Source organism: Cupressus sempervirens, chromosome 11 (genome assembly GCF_028749045.1).
Source record: "Cupressus sempervirens isolate cs-2001-9-10 chromosome 11, ASM2874904v1, whole genome shotgun sequence".
NCBI lineage: Eukaryota > Viridiplantae > Streptophyta > Pinopsida > Cupressales > Cupressaceae > Cupressus > Cupressus sempervirens.
The window spans coordinates 785,680,266-785,693,211 of NC_143128.1; the positions used below are offsets into that span (position 1 = coordinate 785,680,266).

The 12,946-nt window shown below is 36.2% G+C and overlaps 1 protein-coding gene across 2 annotated transcripts in view; it reads right to left on the reverse strand.

Annotated features, from left to right (window-relative positions):
• CPFTSY (signal recognition particle receptor protein, chloroplast (FTSY)) overlaps positions 1-12,946 on the reverse strand; it is a 104,140-nt gene that overhangs the window by 52,152 nt on the left and 39,042 nt on the right. The gene's annotated exons all lie outside the window — the stretch shown is intronic.

Genomic DNA, 12,946 nt, shown 5'->3' on the forward strand with positions numbered 1-12,946 from the left:
TATACAATAAAAAAATAAAAAACTTCTGTTTCAATAACTATTTATTTTCCTCAGAATTCTTCTTCAGTGTCAATGCAAATTGCAAACAAATTCAGCAAAATGAGGAGCACTACTCTGCTAGACAGGAAAAATTACATTGCACTCCAGGGAATACATGAAACAGAGAAGTCCCGAGGATGATAGGATGAGAATCAAATGTCCCCTATTGTCATCACCAAACAGGGAAGCTCCCTTTTGGCAAATGTCTGAGAACGTCATACCATTGCCAAGACGGCCAAGGGAACCATCCAGATGTCCCTTGAATATCCGAAGGCATCTAGGCATCCCCAACATAGAGAAAGAAAAGTATTAAAAGATTGTACCCTAAACCCAATCTAGGCCCTCAATCTCAACCATAGTTTAAAATTTCGGTTTCGGCGATATCTTGGCCGGCCCAAAATTTTTGAAAATCTCGGAATCGGCAAAAAACCAGCGAAAAAATCAGCAATATATCGACACTTTTATCGAACATTTCAAAATATACAATTTCTTAAAAATGCACACATAAACCAAATTTGTAGAAAGTGTCTAGATTCACAATATTTTAATATAATATACAACCACCAATTATAATTACAAAGCATCTAAATTTAAAATAAATCAAATTTAATATTTTATAAATTTATTAAGATACTGTTATAAATCTATTTAAAAATAAATTCTATTATAAATCTATTAATACATTTCATAAATCTACTAAAATCTATTAAAATGTATTATAAATATTAAATCTATTAATTAGAAGTTTGTCAAAGTTAAAAAATAAAAATAAAACGTCATTACTAATTTAATATTATAGTAAATTTAAAATACTAATTTGAATACAGCAAATTACTAAATTAGTAAATAGTATTACAATAACATTTAAATAGTAATTGTTAAATTATATATAAATGGGAGTCGAATGCTTTATAAGTCGAATGCTATGTTGAATGTTATGTCCTGTACATGGAGACCAAAATGTCCTTCACTTGCAAAGACTTTTCAATGTTTTTACACAACGGTTTTTGGCATTTAGTGTGGTATATTCATTAATATTTGCCACAATTTTTTTCCATATATCACTGCCAGTTTTTGGTGTGATAAAATCGGTCGACACTTTGACTTGCGAAATATTGTGATATTGGCAATATATCGCCAAAATTTTCAACTATGATCTCAACCATTAATGAAGTTATTTTTTAGGGTGAGACACCTAGCACACGTTGAATGCCACATTGTGCTCATTTGGTTATAAGAAAGATGCAAATGAATATGCTGGAAATATCATCATCTCCAACTGCTGAAAGATTAGTTGAACCAAACTTGGTTCCACTAATGCTAGATGCACCACCTGCCACTCTATCATCATCACCATCTCCGATTGTAGTAAGATCATGAAGTGTTGCATCCAAATCCGCACACTCAGGGGCTACATTTCAAATCGTTGTTGTCCCTTCCTTGTAATGATCATTCTTACATAACAAAAGATGCAAGTTGGTGTGGACAAAGACCAAGTCCTCATCTTTCTTTGAGCCCAACTGGTTGCGCTTCACTGAATAGATAAAGGAGTATGTACTCCAATTCCTTTTAGCAGCATAAGAACTAGCAACCTAGATAGTTGTCACAAAACATACAAATGAAAAGAAAATTAATTTTAAAGAATTTGTGAAACACTAAATTCTAGAATGCAAGTGGTAAACATAAAACAAAACAAAATTAAAAACTTAATTGTAATAGAACTTGATTGCAAGAGGTTGAAGATGCTTGAAAGATTGACCATACATGTACCACCATGTGATAGCTCCCATTCTATTTTGATCTTTTAGTGCAAATGGAGAATACTTTAATCTTGAAGCAAATAGCCCAAAGTCTACCCTCACTTTTTCATGCATTTCTTCTAGTGGACAAACTCTTGTAAGAGCTTTGTGGCACCCCTCAACAACCTCCTCATCCACAAATGGTGCAACTCTACCCAACATACCAAGTACCTCCTCACTATAGTACCCAGGAGATAAGGCATATGCAAGGAGGTGCAACGGGGTAGTCATCTTATTCTAGTGATGGTAGATGATTGCTTCCACTTGATTGCATAAGGCTTCACTTTGTGTGGGGTCACTCTCATGTGCTTGTGTAGAATGGTTTACCTTCTCAACCATAGTGTCCATGCCATCGTACACATCCCCCAAGCAAGGTGTATTTGTATCAGAAAAGTGGAGCATAGTCATGATGGGCTCAGTGAAATCCAATACATATGCCACATGAGCCCACCGACTTGCATTAAAGACCAAATCCCAGAACCTTTGTGCTCTTTCTGAATTTGAGGCCTTTCATATGCCCCATTGATTATCAATGACCATTTGGCTCAATCCATCTTTTACCTTGAGGCGTCATCTCATAACAATTGTATGAGATGCAAAAGGGGTCTTAGCAACCTAAGCAAGTTAACAATATGTCAAATGACAATAAAATTATAATTTTTAATTTTTAACTAAATTACAAATCCATGAAACTTAGTAATTTTAACAAACTAATTTACTTTCAGCAACTCCAATTTGGAGTATGTTCTAAACATGGATTGTGACATGTGGTGGTTTGTCACAAACATTTGTATGTCCTCCCCCTCTTGGTATGTTTTCTTCACCCAGTCCATTTGAGTGTCAATCTTCCGCATAACCAAGTTAAGGGAGTGTACAGTGCATGGAGTCCAAAAAATATGGTCATATTGACTCTCAACCAAAGCACCTGCACCCCTGCAATTTTCGGCATTGTCTATGACCACCTATACCACATTCTCAATACTCACCATTTCAATGGCCACAATGAGAATTCTAGAAATGAATTCAAAATCCTTCATTTGCTCCTCACAATCAACAAGCTTCAAAAACATTGCCCCTTTTGGGGAGACTTCAATCACATTAATCCGTGGTCATTTTCTTGTATCCTTCCAACCATCTGACACAATAGCTAGACACGAAATTTTCCAAGATTTTTTCATTGGTTGAAGGTCTTTCTCTATATGTGTCTTTGCCTATTGCAATAGATTTGTATGCACCTTTTCATACTACGGGCTTGTGTAATCAGTTGGTGATTCTTTGATTGTTGCCACCATTTCCTTCCAATATGGTGATCTCACCAAGTTGAAAGGAAGCCCATTAACATAGAGGCAACGTACAATAGCTTCATCAATACGGTCTCTTGCCTCCATTTTAAATGCGGTGTACAATGGGCCTCTTTTGTGTGTTGACAATCCCACTTCTTTTTCATCCTCTCTTGGCATAGGTACTTGCAAGAATGGGTGTTGGGAGGATACAATTGTTTCAGTGGGTGCATGCATCTTGCTCATTGAGGATTGACCTTGATTGTAGTTTTTTTTTCAATTTATTGACCAATGCATGCTCAGCTTCTTGTTCTCTTACAAATGAAAGTATTTATGCACTAGTCATCCCAATACCATTTTTGCCTTTGCATATTCCAAATCGTTTGCCAGCAGAGCCCATAAAATGAAGCTTCACTAGGGAATATGAGCTATTGAAAAGTTTTCCTTTGTTACTTTGACAATAATTGCACTTCCTCTGCAACCTATGATATCCATGTTGTTTATCTCCCCAAAGGAGAACCTATATCAATTTTGAAATTATCAGTCTCTTGCCCTCCTTGGCCCCCCACTAAACTTGACTAGTTCTACCACTGGCATCCATTCTTGCCTAGTTTTTTGCAACCTATTCTAGAAGAAAATAACTAAATTTTAATTAGGTCCTAACAACTATGAACATCATGCATACAAGTGCAAAAAAGTGAAAAAAAACTACTAAAACAGATGACCAAACTTGCTTCTTTATATCTTCAAAAACAAAATTTCAAAAAACACTTGAAAAAATTCATCAAAATACTCAAGAATGGGATTGATCACTTACCTTGAATGCTTTAGACTCCTTTGAGAAAGCTATCTCTTGCCCTTCGATTGATCCTCTTCGAAAATGCTGAACTTGGCTTCACAATGGCAATGCAAACTGGAGACCAAATGAGAAGTGGTTGTAGGTGCAAACAAAGTTCCAAAATGAATTGTGAATGCTTCAATATTCATCTTTAGATTCGTTTTAGGGTTTCATTGTAAAAAACAACCTTAAAAAAGAAATTACTATACATGCATATTGGGCAACTTAAGTGATTTTTTGGTTTTTTTAATAGTTTATAATCGTTGGGCTCGTAGGTGCCTCCAGATGAGTTTGGAAGCCCTACGGAGGCTTCCCAAAAGCCGTTGGGCTCTTAGGTGCATCTGGAAGCCCTACGGAGGCTTCCCAAAAGCTTATGGTTGGCTTCCAAGAAGCCTCCGCAGGGCTTTTGGACACATCTGACACCCGCCTAGATCATAATCTGCATCCGGAGCCCAATGAGAATAATCAGTAACTTAGGCTAAAAGCATACACTATTCCCAATGATACAACAAAAATTCATGATCAATATTCAAAGGTATAATTATAGAATACTTATCTCTTTGTAGTCTAATCTTGAGAAGGATCTCAGAATGCACACAAATATGGATAAATACACAATAATATTTGCACAACTGAATTCTCAAAATAGAAAACAATAACGTTCCAAATACGCCTAACTCCACACACACTTGTAATCACCCGGAGATTATAATAAATGTTGCATAACCCAAAAATTCGATCTTCTACTTATTGGTGGTTAATGAATGGAAAAATGGCAGCCGGTTAAATAGGATTAACATAAGAGGGTTAATAATTGATTAATCTTTTTGCTTGTTGCTTTGATGATTGAATGAAATAATTAATTATGATGATGATTTTCTGATTGATTGTTTGCTTGATTTGATGATTGCTTTGATGGATTCATGAGTGATGATTGAATAAGTGCTAGTTTTATGTATTGGTGAGTGATGATTGATAAGTGTTCCATGAATGCTTGGAAAGATTTCTCCTTTACACTTCATTGGTGAAAGAATCACCATCTCTAATAAGAATTGAATCACCCTTCTTCTCATTTCACATACATATTGCACCTGTCATTCCAAACAAAGAATTGTATTTACAATATTTCAAAGATAAGTCAACCATTTGAAGATAGTTAAATTAGATCCAAAATGTCCCTTATTTAGCATGTTTATCTCGCAATCAAATTTAAACTATCAAACACCCAACTCACCCGCCTAACTTATTCCTAACAAGATAAATTCCCTCTTTATTTGTAATATTAAAGATAAGTTTTAAACTATGTTACCCGAAGTTTCCAGGACGAGAGGATAGGGAAACAGGTTTCCAGGATGTTTTTTTTTCCCACAACAAGGGACAGCAATATGTATCTATGTATGTAATATGTATTTCTATCTAGATTTTCTAGTATATTCATCAGTTTCACATTCATCACAGCAACATAGTTTAAAACATTAAAATTATCAATTTCATTCATCAAATAATGATTCATCAATGATCATAGCGCATTGAATCATCGTAGAATATAGCACCATTTTCAATCATCTAAGAATACCAATTGTAAGTCTCGGCTTGATAAGCACTGAACAACTGCGTTCAACCTGTATTTAACAATTGCCTTTCAACCTATGTTTAAAGTCTCTTCAACCTGCATTACAATTTTTAAAACCTTTTAATACCTGCATTATGCGTCAAGACAGTTATCTGTCTCTGTGTTGGGCATGAGAGTGCAACGTAAAAAAAAACTTTGTTATAGAAACAAAGTTATAAACTTTAAGTTTTATAAATTATTAAAACTTTTATTTTATAATTTAAAATTTATTTCGAGTCTTATATTTTATAATTTATTTACTCTTTTTAGGTTTTTAGGTTTAATGGGAGGGGTCATATTGTTCTTTTTTTTCCATTCTTACCCTTTGGGTTTTCCTTAGGGGAATCAGACTTAATTTTAAGATTTGGATGTTTGGTAATATGACAGTTCTAGAGGTGTCTACATTACAACTAGGGCTAGGGGTGTTAGTAGGGCTTCCAGAGGTAGAGGGGAGGAGCACATCACTCTCATTACTTTCGGTTGAGTTATGCTCATTGAGGTTGGGTTGGGAAACTGCATTGCCTACGGGTACTCATCGTGTGATGTGCATGGGTATGTAGGGTAGACAAGTGGAGGGGGCCCACATCATTTTTAATGTTTTTGGGGTTAATATTTTTTTAATTGAAAACTTTTAGCAATCCATGAAACGGATAGGAAACAAAAAATTAGTCCTCGAGATGGTCAATGGGTTTTTAAAACTCGTTGACTGCTTCCCATGTTTCGGGGACGTGTTTCTAGTTTTCTTGGCTAGGTGGGGAGGGCTTGGAAACATTCCCTACTATCTCCCTATCACTGTTTCCAAAACTTGGGGATTAGGGTGAAAATGCATCCCCACATAATGTAGGCTTTAAACCACAAGAATGAGTAAGTTTTAATGAGTTTCAAACTAAACGATGGACATAACTACCTTTATGAGTTTCGAACCAATAACATATCCAAGATAGCAGTTCTTTCAATTGTCGTAACATATCTAAGATGGCAGTTCTTTCAATTGTCATGTATAGCCCATTTATAAATTTACATCAATCATTCAAAATATTAGATTCAAGATCACTTTTATGAATCAAGGAGTTTGCATACTATTGGAGACTCCCATATGGAAGAAGAAGCAATCTTACACATATATATTCATCGTCGAAGTCTTGGCATGTTCACCTATGTCTTCATTCAATAGTAAGAAGGTTATATAAAACATTTATGCTAACTTTTCTAACTTCTATATATGTCCCAGATAATGCTTTCTTCATGCTTGGTACTTCCTTTCAATATGTGGATATTGTCATTCAATATTTTATAACTTTAATTCACCCTCTTTTCTATGTTTGACAAATGTCACTTCACCAACTTCCACAAGTCTTTGTAGATGCTCAACAACATACAAGTCTCCCAATAAAAATGTTGATGTGAGTTTTATTCTACTACAACGTGCAAAACCAAACATTCAATGTTTCGAAATGATACACCAAATATTCGATTATCTCTTGATATAAGATCATCTCTCATGCTAAGCTTGTAATGTAAGATCATGAAATGACTTCAAGGTTCCATTAACCATGGATACTCGCTCGATGAAATGATGTGCTATGTTGGTAAACGCTTTGGAACTAATGTTGTTTCTCAAGATTTGACAATGCACTTCTAAGGGTTTGGCTTCACAATATGCAACAAAAATATTGTTTTGATTATGATTTTTGACTTCGTAACTTACTTAACTTAATTTTTACTTCTCCTAATTCTGAATACAAGGCCTTGTGAATGATTGGACTCCACTAGATTTAGCTTAATCAATGACTCCAACCAACTAGTGCAAGCTTCTAAGGTATACTTAAATGATGTTCAAATCAATATTTCCCCTTTGAACCAATCAAATGGATGCAAAATGAAGATTCAATGCCAGTTGAAGTAAAGTATTTTCATTCATCAACTAACCACACAAGACACGCAATTAGCAAGAGGCTAGCAGATTGGATTTGATCAAGTCAAACATGTAAACATTCATGACTACTATCATTCAACTAAACCACTTGAAGCAAATTCTATTCTATTCTATCTCAACAGCTTGGAAATGAAAAGCAACTTGAAATGAAATCTAACCTAAGTGAGGATGAAGATCACCATGCAATTATTCAAACTTGATCAAAACTAACCACCATGTACAACACAACAATGATAAGTAGAGAAAATGTAGCATTATCTTAACAACAATTCTCTAACATCTCCCTTAGAAATGAGAGGAGCAGTCCTTATATGGGGAGCTCAAATACAATAAATGACCAAGTTTCAAAATTAATGGCCCAAATTGAATCTTGAAAAACCAAATTAGGATTGCCACCTCATTAACCAATGAGATTCAAGCATCCCAAAAAAATATACCAATAGCAAAATTACATAAAAGTAAACAACCAATCAAATGGTAGCAAAATGTGGCCAATCAAAATTACGCATCTAAACTACCATCTGATGAGAAAATAATTTGCCACTTAGGCTTACCTCAAATTATCATTCAAAATAATATTTCCTTTGTTTTTCTCTTTCTTTGCCAATTTGATGAACTTGGACACCATGCTATTAAGCTCATCCATTGCAGGCATGGGTGTGTTTCGAACCTTCGAATCTGCTAAATTCATTTATGTTTTGGTTGTAGGAATTGCTTTCTCCCATTTAGTTGCATTGTCTCTAGCTAAAGTCATGAGAAACTTGAGAGACGAAAGCCCTTCCAAACACTCTCGTTTAATAATGGCATTTTCTCCCATGTTGAAAGTTCTCAATCTCTCAATCAAAACTTCAAAGTTTAAGTTTCCTTAGCTCTTCTCTTCAAAGTTGAAGGCAGTCCTTGTTGCACCCAAAGCCTCCTTGATCATAGTATGGATGGAAAGACCAGGCTGAGCATTATCATTCCTTATTCTCTCCAAAATATCCTGCCTATCAACTAAAGCAAAATACCATCACTCTATATCACCCTTTCCCCCTACCTTGATCACCTTCCCTCTTACCAATAACTGCTTACGGACGTTCACTATTGCATGCAGCTAGGGTATGGTTTTGTCTTTGGTAAGTTGAAATTCATCCCAAAGCTCCATGAAAGCATGAAATTCTCTAAGTATTGTGAGTATCTAAATTTTTCCACAAATCCAAAGAGAAAAGTCAATCCCTCTTGCACCACCCCTTCTATCCAAGCTCAAATCTCCAATAGTGAAATCCTTGAACCTTCTATATTATCAATAGCTCCTCTCTCAAGAACGAGTGGTGGTGTAACTCTATGATCTATCTGTTGGATTGGCCTGTAGGCTTCCTGTGTATGTGAATGCATGTGAACTTGTCATTTTGCATGTACAATGATCCATATTCTTCAATAAGCTTCTTTGCTTCTCTAGTGAGCCTCACATATGGAGTTCCTTGTAACTAACTCACAAACTTCATGGCAAATACATCATTAAAGATTTTGAAATCCATGGGATTATGAAGGTGCAACTGTGGATAGCATTGATGCACTAAGTACTCGCACTTTTTCGGTTCCACACTTTCCCAAAACTTTCAATCTTGGATATTTAATCAACTTGGCCAACATGTAGACAAGATAGTATGTCATGTAAAAGGCCTTGGTCTCGTTTATTGTTCTTAGCTTCTTGTCAATGCTGACACTGATCATCTTTGCCAGTGCAAACTTTACCTCTCCTAATAAGATCTTGTCTAAAAAGTGGTCATCCAAGGTTGAAAGATCCCACCCTGTTGCTCTTCCATCACTTTTTTTAACATCACAATAATGTTACGAATATTTTGCTTGAAGTGCGACATGGTTAACTTTGTTAACCTCAAAATCTTGGAGTAATGACTCCTAGGTTCAGTTATCCACCCATAACTCGTCCTCTTCACACATGCATCTACTTGGTATTCATAATGTTTTAGGGCTTGCTCCTTGGTGATAAAGACTTTGTGAGATGGTATGTCGAAAGTCATTTGATTAGCCTTTACTAATAGCACGGTTATAATCTTCTCTCTTCTCTGCATTTGAATCCTTTCTTTTGAGCATTGTAGCTCTTGGTACACTACAAGACCAACTTGATGCACTGCATGGTAGGCGGGAAGGTAGTTGCATGAACTATCCCTTCTCCACTATCATCTTTGTCACCCTCGAGCTTGGCTCTTTTGTCATTCTTTGCCTTACTTGAACCATGTTGAGAGATCCAAGGCATATATATCCTCAATCTTCTCACACTTACTAGTGAATTTGGACTTTGGCATCATGTCTCTGGTGTCCTTCACTTAAGCTTGCCTTGCCTTCTTTGAATTTGCAACCTTAGTGCCTGACATGGTTCCTCCTACCAACACAAAGCATCTACTGCACTTAAGAGTTTTGATTTCTAGTAGCGCATTTATCCGCTTAGAGTCTTACTAAAATTTTGAAACGCTCCTTATTAGTGCCTCGATGAGATTTCTATCTTTGAACTTGTAGTTTTCACCTTATGATATTTCAATTATTTCAACAGAAAACTTAAATTTAATATGAAGTCCACCAATCCAGATTTAATTGTTTTGTTAGAATTGTGCTGATCGAATTTAAATGAGAGCTTTTCCCAATAACAATTAATTCTGACTAGCTATAATGACCCAAAGCTTACTCTAGACTATTCAGACTTTTCTATTTTGCACCAACACCCCGAATTTTAAAGAAATTCCAAGAATTGAAAATGAATCAATGTCAAAAAATCTGGAAATTAAAAGTTTTACTAATGTACAACCTAGATTTGAAAATTTTCACCTTATATGCCCAATACTTTAGCTGGAAATCTGTCCTTTGGCCCAGAATGGTTGCCTCCTAACTGATTTGTATCTCTTCTAAGTGATCACCTGCTACCCAGCAAGAAGTTCGCTAGCCTATAGATAAGACAAAATCATTGCCACACTCTTCGCGATGCCAAATAAGGAACTCGCCGCCTCCTAAAAGATGGTCCACTGTCTAAATTTGAATGGAAGTTGCAGTGCACTAAAGAAATCATTATGCATGGCAGAGGTACCTCACTGCCAGTTGCAGAGCTAAATTTCATTTAGAACAATATTGAAATGAGGCGTTAGAATCCCCTTATATAAGCAATTCAATGTTGAGAGGCACAAATATTATAATATATTTGAGAGGCTCAAAACTTAATTTAATTATTTTTTCCTTTACCTTGTCTGACTCGCAAAGTGATGAAATGGCATTTTTTTTTGTGGTTCAATTAAAATTCAAATGTCAGCTGGATGTGTTTTCTGCTCTGTCCTACATGCTAGGTGGAAATGGAAGGTTTGTCGGGATACAAATCCCAAGGAGAGGGCAGAACCTGCCCTCCTCCTGGGACAAACTTTATTTTTCTTCTATCAAATCTCAGTCAAGTTTGTTCCCCCTTATCCAATTTCAATCAAATTGTGCCCTCTTATCTAGTCCTGTGATGAAGATCAGTCAATTGTTGAGATTTTGTCTTTTGAGAGGGAGCGGAAGTTGAACATGGTTGGGGAATTCTCCCCATGAGCCAGCAGTTTCCTTTGTCCCTGAGGATTTTTCCCAAGAAGAGGGGGGATTCTGTTAATGTACTGTAGCTGCAGGAGACATTTTTTTATTGCATTCAACTTTCTGGTTGCTGTTCTTGTTCAGGATGCAGAGCATGGTATTCTCATTCTTCATATGTTTTGAACTGCTGCATTCGATTGAATTTCTTTTATCTTCAGCTGAGAATCTCTACTGGAGGTTATTATTGCTTGTATTCAGCCTACGTAGAGGATGATGCGTCTATGTTTGAGGGTTGAACAGTTGCCGTGGTTGAGTGATGTGTCATCGTGTGTTGACAGTCTTCTCACGACATTTGAACTGGCCCCATGTATTGCTTAAGTGTCAATTGATGGGATATCAAGAGTCTCCTTCATTGGCACACACAAAGCTGCTCCTTGCATTTGAAGAGGCTGATGGTTACAAGAGGCTGTTCCTTTCACCTTCCTATTGAAGGCTCGACGTATGGAATGTATGTGCTGGCCATTGAATTGTCTATTTATTATTATTCCTCACCAGTTTGAGTGCATGGCAATTCATGCATCGTTTTCCATCTTCACCAATTCGGAGGTTTGATTCTATTATTCAGTTTTTCATGTGATCTTCTGTCATCAGTCCTGAGCATGTGATCCTATTGTGACATATACTGTATATTGAGCAGTGTTAAGTCAAGTCTGAGTGAGACAATATAAGACCTGTATCGCAGATCATCGTGTCTATGAGTTATACAATATCTGCTACAACGATTTCTCTAAGTAAGCTTAAGAGCATTGTATTCAAATTTTGCGCATTCCATAAAGAATCTATTTTTCGGATGTGGCTGGGTTTTTTTCCTCGATTAGGAGGGTTTTCCAAGGGTAAATAATTGTACCAAACTGTTATTCGTTTTCTTAGATATCTGATATTTGTGTTAATGCTATTCTGGTTCATGAAAATTAAACAGATTCTGTCCGGTCTTGGGGATTTCCTCAATACTTAAACATTTTCCCACCCCAAATCTGTTGATTTAATCCTTATTTAATTCGATTTCACCAACTTTTGATCTGAACTTTCTTGCAACTAGAAGACTCCATCGTCTGAAGGGGATGGAATTATGGGTTTTGATGGGGATTGGAATCCCAAGGAGAGGGCAGATTTCACCCTCGGGGAATTTTCAGTTTCATCATTGAAATTTTCCAATTTCAAAGTTCATGTTTTGGACCCTCTTCATGCATTTTTGAGTTCAACTATTCACACCATTCCTTGTCCTCTACTTGCCATTATATCATTGATTCCCTTTCCTAGGGCGGAATCGTTGCAAATCTTGGGAATTTTCCCCACAAAGAACCGGATTCCCGCTGTCTTTGGGAGATTTCCAATCATTCAAACCTTAACTTTCCCTGAAGATTCACCTCCTTCGTGCTAAATTCAACTTATTTCAATTGGTTTCAAACTCTTTCATTATCTCACGTTGATCCAATGCCTTGGAAGCATGATTGGGGGAGGCAGAAATTAGGAGGTGCTTGGGATAAAATCCCAAGAAGAAGGTGGATTCTGCCCTTTCTTGGGGAATTTACTTTAAACTTAGTTTTCCATACATAGTCATTTTATATGCCTCTCAAAGCCTCCCCTATAAACTTAGACTTGAGATTTAGGATGTGGCTGACTGTTTACTTTCCAAGGCACCTCAACCTCCTAACAACCTTAGCCCGATCAATCAAAGTTCAACCAAACCTTCCCTATGGACAACAAGACACACAAGCATCTCCTAACTTATTGATATGTCGTCTTCTATTCTTATCAACAAATAGATAATTGCTTCTGATATTTCATACGATTTGACATCAATGACAATGATTCCTAACACATAGGATGATG